The 19,545-nt window shown below is 39.6% G+C and overlaps 1 protein-coding gene across 1 annotated transcript in view; it reads left to right on the plus strand.

The window, feature by feature from the left end:
* Positions 1–126: 126 nt before the first annotated feature.
* mrpl11 (mitochondrial ribosomal protein L11) overlaps positions 127–19,545 on the plus strand; it is a 61,800-nt gene continuing 42,381 nt past the window's right edge. Inside the window, exon 1 of the mRNA XM_021561147.3 lies at positions 127–240. The gene's annotated coding sequence lies outside the window, so the exon portion shown is untranslated. The remainder of the gene's footprint in view (positions 241–19,545) is intronic.

The following is a 19,545-nucleotide window of genomic DNA, read 5'->3' on the forward strand; positions in this document are numbered from 1 at the left end:
ATTTGTTTATATAAAAACAATTTCAAGCAAAGTATAAGGGGCTTGGTGGTGGTGGTAATGCATATGGATGCCAACCGCCGTTAAACCTCATCGAAGAAGAAGATGAACGCGATTCCTGTTTCCCTCCAACACAGTAGGTGGCGTGCTCACCAGTATGTCTGGTTAATCCAAGATGGCTGCGCCCTGATAATTAGTTACAACGTGAAGGTTCTTCTGCTTTGGACATTGAATAACGGATAGGTATGGTACAAATTACAATTTGTTACTTACATTGAAGTGTCTGCTAGCTACGTTTTTTCTATTTCGTCATCTCTAATGTGTAGATTTATTTCGCTAGCTTGTTTCAATCGTGCGATTGCTAGCTAACGTTATTTCCTATTCCGCAAAGTAGCAAGCACAAGCTGACACTAACTTGCGAAGGGTAACGTTATTAACTAAATGTTGTATGAGTGTCTGCAATAATGCTCAAATCAGTATTTCCCACGTTATTCATCTTCCTTTTGTTGCAGGCTTTGGTTTTTCCATTTATGTTTTGATGTTGGACTTTAGCACATAGGGCCCACTGATCTGTGTCACCTCGTTGACATCTTGTTAGTGGGAAGGTCTTTCTCTCCCTATTTGATTTATAGAAAAACATTCATTTGTCTGCCCTGTCTTTCGTTTTGATTCACTTTTTGGTTTGCTTCCCATCTTTAAGTTTGGTGTGGGCTTTAATTTTGTTTGTTAGTAGGCACATTTAGTGGGCGCTCATGGCGGGTGTCTTATTAGGTTCCCGTTGTTACAGAGGTTTAAAAAAACAGTTTCAGGTTGGATATTCGCCTGTAGTTTTCCTTACGTCCACCAACAGCAGCTAGGGACCGTCAACATTGTGACAAATCACATTTTCAAATTTCAATAGTTATTTAACCAATACTCCTAAAACTTTCACAACTGGTTCTAGCTAACCCGATGGCATAGACACACATTGCACACTTATTTTTTGTCAGTTTGCATCTCGCACTATTTTAAATTGATTAATTTACATGGTTTTATTCCAATAGGTCATGTGACCTCGCCTTCTATATTGCACACCCTTTAGTTAGTCCATTTTCATCAAGATTTTACATGATTTTTTTACAATGTAACATTTCAATAGCTCCTTGGTCATGTGACCTAGAGACTTCAAACAAGGTTCAGAATGTCCACTTAGTGGGCCTACACATTGCTCATCCTTTGGTTAGGCAATTTTCATCTCACACATTTTTACATGAATTTTTCCAAATGTAAAATTTCAATAGTCCCTTGGTCATGTGACCTACTGACTTCAAACATGTTGCAGAATGTACCCGTCTATATTGCACACACTTGTTTGTGTACTGTAAAATCACATGGTTTAACATACATTTTTCATAGTTTTAAATTTCAATAGCTCCTTGGTCATGTCAATTACACACCTAAGAAGCGTTCAGTGTATATACACCCATATTGCATAACCTCTATGTCTCTTCTATATTGTTGTACATTAAAATTAGTTTGACAATTAGGGGGTTCAGTCCAGTGTTTACCCTTTCCTTTAATATTTATCTATAATAATTGGTAGTTCTTAGTTCTTATTTTCCCTGTTTTTTATTTTTCCACAGTATTTAACAGCGGTACACAATTGGAGACAGACAGATATTATCTCTTTTCGTCGTTAATATCAACCATAAAGGGAAAAGTACAAGAGTCATGCTATTAATTGTCCAAAGCAGGGATGGAGAGTGAGTCAGTAAGGTCGGCTGCAGTGGGTTTGCTGGTCAATACATATACTGAACATGTAACCACAGTAATGGTGGCCAGTAAATCAATGAAAAAAAATGGAATATTGACAAATTAAACTAATTGTAGACCTTTAATCTTTTCCAACATGTCAACAGACACTTAACTTCAAATAAGAATGAAACATTTCACAGTGTTAACTTTCCCTTTATCCCTGGTTGATGTACATTTCAGAGCCTCTTCAGTGTGGATGGGGTATAGCATACATTTTCAACAACAAAGGACTGCACTTCCAGTTTGTGTTCTTTACTTTGTTGAACTATTTTGTCTTCATTCCTTGTTACAGCACATGAAACCAACGTTGGCGTGCATAACATTCAATCTAAAACTAAACAAAGCGTAACACTTCATAAATAATATCAAATATCAATGTAGTCTGACAAATGACGAATTAGCCATCCATTGTGTTATATCATAAATTACATACCAGACATATTTAGTATATCCTCAGCCATTTCTTTTCGCAGTTGCGCCATGTGTTTTTGAAGATTCCATATCAATTTGGGAGGGGATGTTGGAGAAGTTCTGTGCGACTTCCTTGGCCATCTACACCAAAAAAATAAAATAGAGTTTTGACCTAATTGTCACATAACAGCTAACCATTCATTATTGCAAATGTAACTATCAAACCTGCATTACAAAGACCCCCCAGCTGAAGGTGTCCTGCTGCATGGTGTGAGTTATTTCCCCTCCTTTACACTTTATGTCCACCCAGTCGTCTTTTCCATGGCAGGATCTTCTCATTTCGAAGTATTCTCTTTTTTGTGTAAAAATAATGGAATTCTGATTAGTTATAGGCAAATGAATACACAAGCCAAATTTGTATGCTGTTTTCCTTATCACTATAATCTAGTAGTAATTTATTAGTAGAGGTAATTTCCTTTATGCCCCATTCTACACACACACAGCCTAAATTATAGGCACTGAACCATTTACAGGACAATAATAAAAGTAGCATATAGGATCCAACCCTATCACAGAGTGAATAAATGTAGAGAGTTTGTAGACTTTAAGAAAAAAATATTAAGTGACAGTTTCATCAGTACGTGCTTAAAGAAAGTTATATCACAAAGATGACAGTGCCCACCAAATCTATGACAATAGAGATTGAATTGTAAAAAATATCTGAAAATGTCAGCTATTTGCAATAGCAATTTATGATATATGCAGTTGAGGAATATTCCATGTACCAACACTAAATGTAGGACGGACATAAGACATTCCCACATGAAGGATTTTTTTTTTTTTTTTCTCACCTTTATTTAACCAGGTTGGCCAGTTGAGAACAAGTTCTCATTTACAACTGCGACCTGGCCAAGATAAAGCAAAGCAGTGTGACACAAACAACAAAGAGTTACACATGGAATAAACAAACGTAGGACAGTCAATAACACAATACAAAAGTCTATATACAGTGTGTGCAAATGAAGTAAGATTAGGGAGGTAAGGCAATAAATAGGCCGTAGTGGCGAAATAATTACAATTTCGCAAATAAACACTGAGTGATACATGTGCAGAAGATATACTGCGGTGCAAAGGAGCAAAAAAAGTTTTAAAAATATATATATACAGTGCCTTGCAAAAGTATTCGTCCCCCTTGAACTTTGCGACCTTTTGCCACATTTCAGGCTTCAAACAAAGATATAAAACTGTATTTGTTTGTGAAGAATCAACAACAAGTGGGACACAATCATGAAGTGGAACGACATTTATTGGATATTTCAAACTTTTTTAACAAATCAAAAACTGAAAAATTGGGCGTGCAAAATTATTCAGCCCCCTTAAGTTAATACTTTGTAGCGCCACCTTTTGCTGCGATTACAGCTGTAAGTCGCTTGGGGTATGTTTCTATCAGTTTTGCACATCGAGAGACTGAATTTTTTTCCCATTCCTCCTTGCAAAACAGCTCGAGCTCAGTGAGGTTGGATGGAGAGCATTTGTGAACAGCAGTTTTCAGTTCTTTCCACAGATTCTCGATTGGATTCAGGTCTGGACTTTGACTTGGCCATTCTAACACCTGGATATGTTTATTTTTGAACCATTCCATTGTAGATTTTGCTTTATGTTTTGGATCATTGTCTTGTTGGAAGACAAATCTCCGTCCCAGTCTCAGGTCTTTTGCAGACTCCATCAGGTTTTCTTCCAGAATGGTCCTGTATTTGGCTCCATCCATCTTCCCATCAATTTTAACCATCTTCCCTGTCCCTGCTGAAGAAAAGCAGGCCCAAACCATGATGCTGCCACCACCATGTTTGACAGTGGGATGGTGTGTTCAGCTGTGTTGCTTTTACGCCAAACATAACGTTTTGCATTGTTGCCAAAAAGTTCAATTTTGGTTTCATCTGACCAGAGCACCTTCTTCCACATGTTTGGTGTGTCTCCCAGGTGGCTTGTGGCAAACTTTAAACAACACTTTTTATGGATATCTTTAAGAAATGGCTTTCTTCTTGCCACTCTTCCATAAAGGCCAGATTTGTGCAATATACGACTGATTTGTTGTCCTATGGACAGAGTCTCCCACCTCAGCTGTAGATCTCTGCAGTTCATTCAGAGTGATCATGGGCCTCTTGGCTGCATCTCTGATCAGTCTTCTCCTTGTATGAGCTGAAAGTTTAGAGGGATGGCCAGGTCTTGGTAGATTTGCAGTGGTCTGATACTCCTTCCATTTCAATATTATCGCTTGCACAGTGCTCCTTGGGATGTTTAAAGCTTGGGAAATCTTTTTGCATCCAAATCCGGCTTTAAACTTCTTCACAACAGTATCACGGACCTGCCTGGTGTGTTCCTTGTTCTTCATGATGCTCTCTGCACTTTTAACGGACCTCTGAGACTATCACAGTGCAGGTGCATTTATACGGAGACTTGATTACACACAGGTCATTGCCAACAAAGGGTATATAACAACGTATTGAGATACACTTTTGTTATTGGCCAAATACTTATTTTCCACCATAATTTGCAAATAAATTCATAAAAAATCCTACAATGTGATTTTCTGGATTTTTTTTCTCATTTTCTCACATAGTTGATGTGTACCTATGATAAATTACAGGCCTCTCTCATCTTTTTAAGTGGGAGAACTTGCACAATTGGTGGCTGACTAAATACTCTTTTGCCCCACTATATATACAGTGGGGAAAACAAGTATTTGATACACTGCCGATTTTGCAGGTTTTCCTACTTACAAAGCATGTAGAGGTCTGTAATTTTTATCATAGGTACACATCAACTGTGAGAGACGGAATCTACAAATAAAATGCAGAAAATCACACGGTATGATTTTTTAAGTAATTAATTTGCACCTCTGGTCGAACACCACATACAGCCATTTGCAGATCTTTCCAGTGTCCATGTAAAATATAGTTATTGCGAGGCTGGAATATTTGTTAACTTAAAAAAAAATGTTGAACACCCATGTGAAATGAAGGCCTGCGAAGCTTACAGATTTAAGTCTAATAGCATGATATGAAAGTAGACAAACTTAAAGGTGTGCAATATAGAAGGGTAGTCAGTGGACATTCTGGACCTTGTTTGAGTCAAGTAGGTCACATGACCAATGAGCTATTGAAATTCGAATGTAAAAAAAAGTTTGTACTTTGTTTACGCTCCCTAACTAATTAAACTAGGAATACACAATGCTGCTCACATTTCCACATGTTTATTAGCTTTGGAAAGCAAATTAATGTCCAAATCATGAAAATAATACCTGTGCAATGTTGTGCGCAATTTTCTTCAACATAATGGCACTTATTTGGAGTCTGTGGCTCAGGTGGTTTGAAAGCTATTGAGGTTTGAAAGCGCGAATATCTAACTTGAAATTGTCTTTACCTCGGTGTTGTTGTTGCTACTTTCAGTGGACACCCCCATGCGTGTCTTTCAGAATCACTCCTAACACCACCTGTTTCGTTTTGGTGGTTGTCAGTGACTCTTTGTTAGTTCCCCCTTCTATTTGAGCGACATATTTTTTCTTGCTGTGGAACATAACAGAATGAGTGCTCGTCTGGGATCTTGTTTCCTATGAGTATGGTAGTCGCTCTAATCGCCTATTCTGAAGCTCCAGATATTTGGGTATTCTACGACACTTTTGTGTTAGAATTCCTGTCACTGACATCCAACTAAAAGTATTTAGTCAGCCACCAATTGTGCAAGTTCTCCCACTTAAAGATGAGAGAGGCCTGTAATTTCCATCATAGGTACACTTCAACTATGACAGACAAAATGAGAAAAGAAATTCAGAAAATCACATTGTAGGATTTTTTAATGAATTTTTATTTGCTAATTATGGTGGAAAATAAGTATTTGGTCACCTACAAACAAGCAAGATTTCTGGCTCTCACAGACCTGTAACTTATTCTTTAAGAGGCCTCTCATCTTTTTAAGTGGGAAAACTTGCACAATTGGTGGCTGACTAAATACTTTTTTTGCCCCACTGTAAAACGACCACAAACATAGCACCCAGTAGTTGTCCCTACACAAAAAGCAATCCAGAGATTCAGTCCATTTCTACAGTGCCCAAAGATAAAGATCCGCAGAAAACAGGTTTGTCATTACTGCCGTGAGAAAGGGCACACTGTCTCTGTGTACTAAATTGAAGCAGAAAAATTAGAAGGGGAAAAAGCTGTTAATTTTTGTGGGAGCACTCCAGCCCATTAAGTCTCTGGTTGGGATATCTCCTCAACAAGATTTTGGATCAATGTGATTTAGTGTTGTGTTGTCTCGCTTGTTGTGATGTGTGTTTTGTCCTATATTTATATTGTATTTATTTATTTTAATCCCAGGCCCCCGTAAATAAGTATTTGGTCTTAACTGAAAAGCCTAGTTAAATAAAGATATGCATGAACCCTTTGTTTCAGATGGCTTTGTGTGTTTGTAGAGTGGTGATGCTGTTAAGCAGCCAGTGAAGAAACTGAGAGACACTGGGGCAGCCCAGTCCTTCATTTTGCAGGGTGTTTTGCCTTAGTCTGACACTGCAGCAACTGGTTACAGTGTGTGGAGATGGGTTGCATGGAAGGTCCTTTGTATAATGTTGAAGACTGATTTTATTTCTGGTTCTGTTGTCGTTGGAGTGGGGCCTAGACTCCTGGTGAAGGGGGTCTCATTCATTTTGGGAAACAATTTGGCTGGAGGGAAGGTCGTGCCAAATCCTGTCATTTTGTAAGGAACCCAGATTAGAAGTACCTGATGGGTTATTAGAAAAATATTAGGGATGCACAATATATCGGTGAACATATCGAAATCGGATGATATTAGCTAAAAATGCCAACATCGCTATCGGCGAATGTCTAGTTTAAAGCCGATGTGCAAAACCGAGTGAAAGCTGACGTGCATACCTATATAACGTAACATGACGCCATGTAAAAATGTTCACTACACATGCAACGCAGCATTCCTAACTTAGCCCACAATGTCTGCTGTGTGGATCGAGCAGTCATTTGAAAGAGTAAAAACACATTTCAGCGAGACAACTCAAAGGTGAAATCCATTAAAGCCAGGATAATGGAAAGCTAGCAACACCAGCAGTTGCAGTCGAACAACCTGAATATGCTAAAAATGCTGGGCCAATTGTGCGCTGCCTTATGGGACTCCTGATTTTGCTAAACCTCCTGAGTTGACCTCTCCTTTGAAAAACCCAAATGTGAGTGAGTTTGTAGGACCGCTGAAGGAAGAGGGTCCTTACAGTTGATACTTAGATGTCTAGAAAGCAGCTGATTGCAGAACAAAGATGTTTCCCTCTCCCCTCTTTGCTGAGATGCGTCCAGAGGAGGAGTTTGATGAAGTTCATGTAGGTTACTTTGACAGAGATAATTTCCTCATTAGAACACTATGTTCTCTCGCCACTTCTGGGCAAGACGATTGGCCCAGTGTATCTTAAATTGTTATAGTTATGCTTCGACAAGAGATACTGAGGTTTGGTCATGATGGTAGTCTGGCAGGCGATCTTGGGGTCAACAAGATGTATGGACCGGATCTTGCATAACTTCTTCTGGTCTGAAATAGGATGTTGTGGCTTACTGTAAAACCTGTTTGTGAACCAAGCTGTACTGGTTGCACCTTTGCAGCCTATTCCTGCTTTTGATGAACCTTTCAGCAGGTTTATGTTGGCTTGTGTTGGTCCTTTGCCCAAAGCAAGCCGTGGTAACCAGTTGCTTTGGACTATCATGTGCGCTATCACTCATTTCCCTGAAGCCATTCTACTGAGGAAAATCCCTAGTGGAAAGTTACTATGGATATTACAGGCGTTTTGACCTTGAAATCAGGCATGTCTGTGTTAAGGACAATTTGGTTGTTATAGAAGAGTACGTGAGTTTTAGGCAGCAAGAAAAGTGGGGGTTGGGGGCCTGTTTTGTCTTGTATTTAATTGTTGAAAGCCACTAGATGCCATTTTTATATTGAAGGCAACGCGTTTAAGTAGTGACGCATTTAAGTTGGTTATGTTGTGCAATGGAAGTTGTTGTTTTCTGTTGGTGATGAGAACTTGTCCAACAAAAATATAGAATATATGTTTGTCTTAAGGGGGAAGGTGTTACAGGCTTTGGTTTTTCCATTTATGACTTGATCACATAAGGCGCACCGATTCATGTCACCTCTTTTGTCAGTGTGCTGGTTGCCATCTCGTTAGTGGGAAGGTGTTTCACCAGTGCTGACCCAGGTGTGGAGGATCAACACCTTTTATTTGGCACTCCCTATTTGATTTTCTAGAAAAACTTTCCTTTGTCTGATCTTCCCTGTTTTTTGTTTGTTTTTGCTACACATGTTGGTTTGCTTCCTGTCTTTAAGTTTGGTGTGGGTTTTAATTTTGTTTGCCTGTTCTTGGGAAAATGTAGTGGGCACTCATGGTGGGTGTCTTTTCGGTTCCAGTTGATGTTGCTAGTGAACTTTCCGTGGACAACCCATAGTGTCTTTTAGGTTCCAGTTGTTGTTGTTGCTAGTGAACTTTCCGTGGACAACCCATAGTGTCTTTTAGGTTCCAGTTGTTGTTGTTAGTGAACTTTCCGTGAACTTTCTCAGGATCCCTCCCCTTGACCCAACTTCCTATACTTTCTTCATTGCCTCAGTATACGACACCCTCTGCACTACTGACCCTGTTAAACCTCTCGCACCGGACATTTCTGATCCCCAGCCACACATGCTGCTTCTTTCCCCCAATACTACACATTCCTTTGTCTCATGCCCTTCTGCACACTTCTCACACATAGGAACTTCCCTCCTACACTCTGCAGCCACATGCCATAAGCTTGACACCTGTAACAATGTAATGGATTTGGGACGAAAGCTTGTACGGGACAACTGAAATATCCTAACATCACTTTGTCAGGCAAAGACTCAACATCAAAACTCAAAAGAACAGACAATGACTCTTCTGTTTCACAACTCATGCCACCCTTTCCGCGTCGCAACAAAAGACAAGCATCACAAACACTGGGCATCTTTCGTTTCTGTTGGTCTACTTTCACATTTACTGGCATCCTTTTGAGAGCAAAACGCAATTATCACAAGACCACTTTCGGTTACCTTCACTGATTCCACAACACCCAACTTTGTTTTGTCTTGTATTTAATTGTTGAAAGCCACCAGATGCCATTTTTATATTGAAGGCAACGCGTTTAAGTAGTGACGCATTTAAGTTGGTTATGTTGTGCAATGGAAGTTGTTGTTTTCTGTTGGTGATGAGAACTTGTCCAACAAAAATATAGAATATATGTTTGTCTTAAGGGGGAAGGTGTTACAGGCTTTGGTTTTTCCATTTATGACTTGATCACATAAGGCGCACCGATTCATGTCACCTCTTTTGTCAGTGTGCTGGTTGCCATCTCGTTAGTGGGAAGGTGTTTCACCAGTGCTGACCCAGGTGTGGAGGATCAACACCTTTTATTTGGCACTCCCTATTTGATTTTCTAGAAAAACTTTCCTTTGTCTGATCTTCCCTGTTTTTTGTTTGTTTTTGCTACACATGTTGGTTTGCTTCCTGTCTTTAAGTTTGGTGTGGGTTTTAATTTTGTTTGCCTGTTCTTGGGAAAATGTAGTGGGCACTCATGGTGGGTGTCTTTTCGGTTCCAGTTGATGTTGCTAGTGAACTTTCCGTGGACAACCCATAGTGTCTTTTAGGTTCCAGTTGTTGTTGTTGCTAGTGAACTTTCCGTGGACAACCCATAGTGTCTTTTAGGTTCCAGTTGTTGTTGTTGCTAGTGAACTTTCCGTGGACAACCCATAGTGTCTTTTAGGTTCCAGTTGTTGTTGTTGCTAGTGAACTTTCTGTGGACAACCCATAGTGTCTTTTAGGTTCCAGTTGTTGTTGTTGCTAGTGAACTTTCCGTGGACAACCCATAGTGTCTTTTAGGTTCCAGTTGTTGTTGTTGCTAGTGAACTTTCCGTGGACAACCCATAGTGTCTTTTCAGATCCTCTCCTAAAAACATACCTATTTCATTTTGGTTGTTGTCAGTGACTTGATTAGTACCCCCTTCTGTTTGAGCAACATTATTTGTTTTTCTTGCTGGGGAACGTAACACTATGGTTAGTGTCTTGTGCAGTCCATGGAATTGCAGGACCACAGTGTTTCAGTTGACAGTGGTCCACAAATGCATTGGTGAGTAGCTAGCTATCCCATTCATAGACGCTAGCTACCTAACATGCTGACCAGGCTGCCAGCGTTGCGTGGGCGAGCGTTGCACAATAAATGTACACGTTTTGTTCTGTCATTTCATCCAAACTGCTCGCGTGTCAACGGGCGACTGCTTATACACTTGGTTCTATTTTAGAAGCTTGACGCGATTGAAAGATGAATGAGGTCCAAACTCAATCCAGTTCTTCTTCAATGAGGATTAATGTCAGTTGCTGTCCAATAAATGTTGCATTACCTTCAACTAGACAGAGGTATCTTACACTTTGCATGGAAAAAGGGAGGGGGGAAAATAAACAAATACCCTACACTCATTATAAACACACCACCCTATTCCACACTACTCCACAATTTAAATCTATTTAGTCCTACTTCAGGCCAACGGCCTGGAAGGACGGGACACCACCACTCAACACACCCTGTAACTCTTCTGAAGTCAAATCTTGTACACCCAAATACTTCTATGCAGCTGCCACCACAACCTCTATTATCTGCGGTACAGTTGAGAACCGTTGCTGTGAATGCTAAAAGCCAATCTTACACAAGCATATATCACTCACTCATTGCCATATCCCTCTGTACTGGCACAGATCTACTACTCATACGAATCCTCTCAGGATCCCTCCCCTTGACCCAACTTCCTATACTTTCTTCATTGCCTCAGTATACGACACCCTCTGCACTACTGACCCTGTTAAACCTCTCGCACCGGACATTTCTGATCCCCAGCCACACATGCTGCTTCTTTCCCCCAATACTACACATTCCTTTGTCTCATGCCCTTCTGCACACTTCTCACACATAGGAACTTCCCTCCTACACTCTGCAGCCACATGCCATAAGCTTGACACCTGTAACAATGTAATGGATTTGGGACGAAAGCTTGTACGGGACAACTGAAATATCCTAACATCACTTTGTCAGGCAAAGACTCAACATCAAAACTCAAAAGAACAGACAATGACTCTTCTGTTTCACAACTCATGCCACCCTTTCCGCGTCGCAACAAAAGACAAGCATCACAAACACTGGGCATCTTTCGTTTCTGTTGGTCTACTTTCACATTTACTGGCATCCTTTTGAGAGCAAAACGCAATTATCACAAGACCACTTTCGGTTACCTTCACTGATTCCACAACACCCAACTCTGTTTTTACCCACCCTGAAACACCATTAGGGATCAGCAAAAGGCAGGAGTCCGTTTTCTCGAAAAATGTCAATCCTACCGTCACAGACTACGAGAACTTCACCACACCTGCCACCGCTGTTAGTTTACCCTCATTAATTTCCATTTCACCTCCAAATCCACGGAAGAAAAAGAGATTAATTAACAAGGATAAATTAATCAATGAACTAACTAAAAACTAATGACGTTTTCCCTTTTATCGGTGGATTAGTTGTCGGAGTAGAGAACAAACGATTTTGTATGACTCAATGGGTAAAAATCCAGCAAAAAAAAAAGGAACATGCATTTCAGGTAAAATAACAACCCAACATTTACCTTTGGCATTTGGAAATTGCTCCCAAGGATGAACCAGACTTGTGGAGGTCTACTATTGTTTTTCTGAGATCTTGGCTGATTTATTTTGATTTTCCCATGATGTCGAGCAAAGAGGCACTGAGTTTGACGGTAGGCCTTGAAATACATCCAAAGGTACACCTCCAATTGACTCAAATGATGTCGAGTAGCATATCAGAAGCTTCTAAAGCCATGACATCATTTTATGGAATTTCCCGAGCTGTTTAACTTAAGGTATAGGGGCAGCATTTTCACTTTTGGATAAATTGCGTGCCCAATTTCAACTTCCTGCTACTCATGCCAAGAATATAAGATATGCATATTATTCATAGATTTGGATGTAAAACACTCTTTCTAAAACTGTTTGAATCATGTCTGTGAGTATAACAGAACTTATGTAGCAGGCAAAATCCAGAGGACTAACCGTTCAGATTTTTTTTTTTTTTAGGTCTCTGTCTGTTCACTGAGTTCTCATTGGCAAACAATATTTCTTAGGAACTTGTTTTCAGTTCCTACTGCTTCCACTGGATGTCACCAGTCTTTGGAATTTGTTTGAGGTTATTCATTTGTGCAATGAAGAAGTAGGGCCACCTAGGAACTGCGTAACACTGTTAAGAGTTGCGCAAGACTTGAAAAGTAGCTTGGTTTGTTGTCTTCCTGTATTGCACACAGATAGACCCGTCTTCAATTTGATCGATTATTAACGTTTAAAAATACTGAAAGTTGTATTACAAGAGTAGTTTGAAATATTTTTCCAAAGTTTATAGGCAACGTTTGAAATATTTTGTAGTGACGTTGCGCATTTTGGAAGCTGTTTTTTTTTCTGGATCAAACGGGTCAAATAAATTGACATTTTGGATATATATGGAAGGAATTAATCGAACAAAAGGACCAATTGTGATGTTTCTGGGACATATTGGAGTGCCAACAAAAGAAGCTTGTCAAAGGTAAGGCATGTTTTATATTTTATTTCTTTGTTTTGTGTAGCGCCTGCAGGGTTGAAATATGCTACTCTCTTTGTTTACTGTTGTGCTATCATCAGATAATAGCTTCTTATGCTTTCGCTGAAAAGCCTTTTTAAAATCTGACATGTTGGCTGGATTCACAATGAGTGTAGCTTTAATTTAGTATCTTATGTGTGATTTAATGAAAGTTTGATTTTTATATCAATTTATTTGAATTTGCCGCGCTGCATTTTCCCTGGTTTTTGGCCAAGTGGGATGCAAGCTTCCCCTATACCATAAGAATTTAAAGGCACAGTAAACTTCTGACCCACTTGAATTGTGATACAGTGAGTTAGGAGTGAAATAATCTGTCTGTAAACAATTGTTGGAAAAATGACTTGTGTCATCACAAAGTAGATGTCTAAACCAACTTACAGAAACTGCAGTTGAAAAACGAGTTTTAATGACTCCAACCTAAGTGTATGTAAACTTCCAACTTCAACTGTAGGTGCTCATTGGTGTGTCTAGAACGGTACTTATTGTTAATGATGTTCATAGTGGAGAGAAAAGACTCACAACTGTATGTGTAGCCAAACATGGTCAAGGTGTGTAGTGCTACTTTGTTTTCCCTGGTCTCACCAGCCTGCAGACAGAAAGTGTCATGATCAGTTAGTTGAAAGTGCTCTCTCTGCAACATTTGCTTGCAGATCAATCAGTTCCATCTGTAGAGATCCAGCATGTGCCCACTTGAAGGTCTGTGTCACCTCCTTTTGAAAATCCCCTGACATCTGTGATGAGGAATGGATTCTCAAGTAGAAGAAGGAGCTGTTGTCCAAGGCTGAAGCTGTCAACGCCATTTTTCTGAAGTTTCCAATCAGTGTATCTATGAAGTCAACTTGAGGAGAAACATCTCTCTCACCCTGAATCTGTTCCTGCACTTTTGGGGAGTGTGCACAGTCTCCTTGTCTTCTCTGGAAGGAGCTGACTGATGTCATCAAATCACAAACGGAATTGTTCTTGCCCTATAGTTTCACGTTGAGCTCATTAAGGTGTGATGTCTACCAAAAAAGCAACATCAATTTTGCTCTCGTCTTGCAAAAAAAGTTGAAACTGTGTTGTCTTCTGACTCCTGAGCTGTACTACGAAAGCTGTTATTTATTTTCGAATGGACCACAATGTTCCAACACCCTGCCTTTACTGAGCCATCTTACGTTGTTGTGCAGCAGTACTTCATTTGCCTCAACTTCTTTCAGGAATTCTCTCAGCAGGTGATGTTGATGAGGTTAATGAGTTTCATCACTGTATTCATCACTTCAGCATACTCTTCTGACATATTGGTGAACAGGACAGACTGAATGATGCAGTGGTAAGCTGTGAGATCAGGGTTGTCCTCTTTCAGCTGTGCCACAGCTCCTCTCTCCCTGTCATGGCAGGGGCCCCGTCTGAGGTGATAGAGATCACCTGTTTTAGATCTATCCCCCTCTTTCTCAGCATCTCCTGAATGGCCATGTAGATGTCCTTTCCTCTTGTGTGTCTTGAGTGGAGTTACACCTAACAGATCTTCACATAATTCCTCCTTCTCTATGTGGTAAGATCTAATATACACCAGAAGCTGGTCATTATCACTCACATCAGTAGATTCATCAACAGCTAATGCTCTTTTAAATAATTATAGGCCAATCTCAAATAGAGGTCGACCGATTATGATTTTTCAACGCCGATATCGATTATTGGAGGACCAAAAAAGCCGATACCGATTTAATCAGCCGATTTTAAACATTTCTTTTTTTTAAAAGTAATAATAATAAATAATAATGATAATTAAAAAATAAATAAAAAAATGCTTTTGTAATAATGACAATTACAACAATACTGAATTAACACTTATTTTAACTTAATAAATACATCAATAAAATCAATTTAGCCTCAAGTAGATAATGAAACATGTTCAATTTGTTTTTTTTATCATGCATAAACAAAGTGTTGTAGAAGAACGTAGAAGTGCAATATGTGCTGTGTAAGAAAGCTAACGTTTCAGTTCCAAGCTCAGAACATGAGAACATATGAAAGCTGGTGGTTCCTTTTAACATGAGTCTTCAATATTCCCAGGTAGGAAGTTTTAGGTTGTAGTTATTATAGGACTATTTCCCTCTATACCATTTGTATTTCATTAACCTTTGACTGTTTTATGTTCTTATAGGCACTTTAGTATTGCCAGTGTAACAGTATAGCTTCCGTCCCTCTCCTCGCTGGGCTCGAACCAGCAACACAACGACAACAGCCACCACATCAAAGCGTTACCCATGCAGAGCAAGGGGAACAACCACCCCAAGGCTCCGAGCGAGTGAAGTTTGAAATGCTATTAGTGCGCGCTAACTAGCCAGCCATTTCACTTCGGTCACACCAGCCTCATCTCGGGGGTTGATAGGCTTGAAGTCATAAAAAGCGCAATGCTTGACGCACAACGAAGAGCTGCTGGCAAAACGCACGAAAGTGCTGTTTGAATGAATGTTTATGCGCCTGCTTCTGCCTACCACCGCTCAGTCAGATACTTAGATACTCTTTTATGTTCAGTCATATATGCAACATAGTACACGACACGCTAGATATGCAACACAGGACATGCTAGATAACATCTAGTAATATCATCAACCATGTGTAGTTAACTAGTGATTATGATTGATTGTTTTTTATAAGATAAGTTTAATGCTAGCTAGCAACTTACCTTGGCTTGCTGCATTTGTGTAACAGGCAGTCTCCTTGTGGAGTGCAACGAGAGAGAGGCAGGTCGTTATTGCGTTGAACTAGTTAACTGTAAGGTTGCAAGATTGGTTCCCCGGGGTAACAAGGTGAAAATCTGTCTTTCTGCCCCTGAACAAACTCACTGTTCCTAGGCCGTCATTGAAAATAAGAATGTGTTCTTAACTGACTTGCCTAGTTAAATAAAGGTGTAAAAATAAATTAATAATCGGCAAATCGGCGCCCAAAAATACCGATTTCCGATTGTTATGAAAACTTGAAATCGGCCCTAATTAATTGGCCATTCCGATTAATCGGGCGACCTCTAATCTCAAAGCTGTCACCCTGGTGAAATTACTTGAAACCCTTGAGTGAACAGCTAAAATAGTTTTTATTTACTAACTATCTTATCAATGGACCAATCGGGCTTCAAGAAGAAGCATAGCACAATTACAGCAGCCATGAAGGTTTAAATGATATCACTGAAGCCCTTGACAAAAAACAGCACTGTCTCACTTTTTATTGATCTCTCTAAGGCTTTTGATACAGTTGATCATGCAATACTAAGCCAGAGATTGTTGAGTGTAGGTCTTTCAGAGCATGCAGTTGCATGGTTTGCTAACTGTCTGATAGAACTCAGTGCACTCAATTTGATGGGCTTATGTCTGTTAAATTGTCTGTCTTTGATGGAGTGCCCCAAGGCTCTGTACTTGGTCCTCTCTTATTCACAATTTATATAAATGATTTAGACAAAAATGTCCAAAATGCGCAACTTCATTTTTATGCTGATGATACTGTTATTTACTGTTGTGCCTCGTCTCTTACAAAAGCTTTCCAGAACTTGCAAACTGATTTTTTATACTGTTCAACATACCTTGTGTCAATTGAAGCTTATCCTCAATACTGACTAAACTAATGGTGTTTTCTAAAGAAAGAAATAGACCTCTGAACCTTTCACCTATTACTACCTGTCAGGGCAAGGAGATTGAGGTAACCTCATAAATATCTTGGAATTTTAATTGATGACGGCTTCTCTTTTAAATTGCATATAAACAACTTACAAAAAAATTGAGGCTGAAATGTGGATTTTATTTTAGGAATAAGGCCTGTTTTTCTTTTGAAGCCAGAAGGAGGCTAGTAATCAGCTACATGTATGCCTTTACTAGACTATGGGGATATTTTATATATGAATGCTTCCGCTCAGTGTTTGAGATCAATTGACACCCTTTACCATGGCATTTTGAGATTTATTTTAAACTGCAAAACTCTTACGCACCATAGCACTTTGTATACCAGGGTTGGCTGGCCTTCTCTAGTCACTCGTAGGCTCAGGCACTGATATACTTTTATTTACAAAGCCATTTTGGGTTTACTACCTTTTAATTTGGGCATTTTTATTGTTCAGAAATGTGGTGGGTACTCTCTTCGTTCGCTGGACTTTATCCTGCTAACTGTTCCAAATGTCCGAAGTGAATTTGGAACAAGGGCTTTTATGTACTCTGCGCCATCGTCTTGGAACGCCTTACAAAATACTTTTACACTGGAAGAACTTGTCCCGATTGGTATTTTTAAATCACTGATGAATGATCTTGAGACTGATTCCCTGACCTGTCAATGTTTTTAATGAGCTGTTTTTAATTTTGTTACACTCTTGTGAATTCTGTGGGTTTTTACTAGATTACGTGTAGTTTTCATGTTGTTTGTCTGTCATTTTTATGACTTGGTGCTGCCTATCTTGCCCAGGACGCTCTTGAAAAATAGATTTTTAAATCTCAATGAGCCCTTCCTGGTTAAATAAAGGTTCAATAAAAAAAATGCTATGCATGGTGCCCCCCAAATAGCTTCATCAAGCTGTGTTAATACATCCTCTGCTAGTATTTCACTCTTTCTTGCTGCTGATGTACGTGACATTGGGATTTGCTTGATCTTTTCACACTGCTCGTCTTTTGGTTTACCGTCAAGTAAAGTTTCAGCAACAGCATTCATGCACTCCATCCCCACTCCCCCATCATTAAATTGCTCTTGGTGTTGACCCAAAATCCAAGCTATTTTTAGTGAACATTCATTTGCATGTTGTTGGGCAGTGAATGCATGGAAGAGGACTCTGGTGGACCGATCATACTGGGCTTTGAGTTTGTTTATTTTATATGCCCTCACCTCAGACTGCTGTGGATATGTTTGCTCAACAGATCTGCTTTGTCTCGTAGTGGCGCTTAACATTGGCACTTTTTATTACAGCCACGGCCTCTGAACATATCAGGCAGAGTGGTTTGACACTCGCTGCGGGAATGATAACGGCATATTTGTCTGTCCACCCTGAAAGCTTGACTTTTCTGACTTTTGTGCATGCCATTCTATAATTTCTCTCGATTTTGCTTCTCTCGCTGTCTCGCTCTCTAACAACTCTCCTAACATGCATTGTAAAAGCTTTAATTGGCTGAGTTTCGGGAAGTGATTTAAATAAGGCACGTGATTTGAACAACACACAGTAGTATGGAGCGCTGTCTGGGACCTTCCCAGCTGTGCTGAGCCAGCGCAGTATGTGACATTGGAAAAAAAGGGTTGCTTCATCAGTATTTAATTGAACAATTATTTATGAGTAATGTGTCGAGGTCCGGACCCGGACCGAGGCCCACCAATTGTGCACCTCTGTCCTAGGACAAATTGGCAAGCAATAGCATGCTAGCTAAATGTCAATTAATTTGTGTTTTGATGAGTTATATAAACCCTGAATTGATAATGCTATGTATTAGCCATTGAGAGGCTTTGAAGCCACCAGTCAGCCATATTGGCATTTATTTTTACAGTGTTTCAATTATATATTTCAATGACAAAATGACATGTATTTATTTTTGTTGTGGGCACTGTAACATTACTATAAACTGTTTTTTTGTTTTGTTTAGTTTCCATAATCTAGTTTAAATATATGCATTAAGATGTCTAATGGAATAAACGTATCAAAAACAGATGTACACTTTAATAAATGCATTTCTATAGCTTCCAAAATAACTTTTTACAATTGAGTAGGAGTGCCAAGATGGCTGTGCGGTGGCTTCAATACAGCGCCCCCTGTCAGTCATCCACGGTTTATACAAATCATTGGTTTTGACCTGTCCCCAAATTATATTGAACAAAAATATATAAACGCAGCATGCAACAATTTCAAAGATTTTAGTTAGTTACAGTTCATATAAGGAAATCAGTCAATTTAAATAAATAAATTAGGCCACTAATCTATGGATTTCACATGACTGGGAATACAGATATGCATCTGTTGGGCATAGATACCTTTTTTTTTTTAAAGTAGGGGCATGCATCAGAAACCAGTCAATATCTAGTGTGACCACCATTTACCTAATGCAGCGCGACACATCTCCTTTGCATAGAGTTGATTGTGACCTGTGGAATGTTGTCTCACTCTTCAGTGACTGCAAAGTTGCTGTATATTGGTGGGAACTGGAACACGCTGTCATACACGTCAATCCAGAGCATCCCAAACATGCTCAATGGATGACATGTCTGAGTATGCAGGCCATGGAAGAACTGGGACATTTTCAGCTTCCATAAATTGTGTACAGGTCATTGCGACATGGGGCTGTGCATTATCATGCTGAAATATGAGGTGATTGCGGCAGATGAATGGCACAACAATAGGCCTTAGGATCTTGTCACGTTATCTCTGCATTAAAATTGGCATAGATAAAATGCAATTGTGTTCGTTGTCTGTAGCTTTTGTTTGCCCATACCATAACCCCACTGTCACCATGGGGCACTCTGTTCACCACATTGACGTTAAAAACTGCTCCCTCACACAACGCCATGTACGCTATCTGCCCGGTAAAGTTGAAACCGGGATTCATTCATGAAGGGCAAACTTCTCCAGGGTGCCAGTGGCCATGAAGGGGATCATTTTCCCACTGAAGTCAGT

Source organism: Oncorhynchus mykiss, chromosome 14 (genome assembly GCF_057628025.1).
Source record: "Oncorhynchus mykiss isolate SJ-2025 chromosome 14, ASM5762802v1, whole genome shotgun sequence".
NCBI classification, from domain to species: Eukaryota; Metazoa; Chordata; class Actinopteri; order Salmoniformes; family Salmonidae; genus Oncorhynchus; species Oncorhynchus mykiss.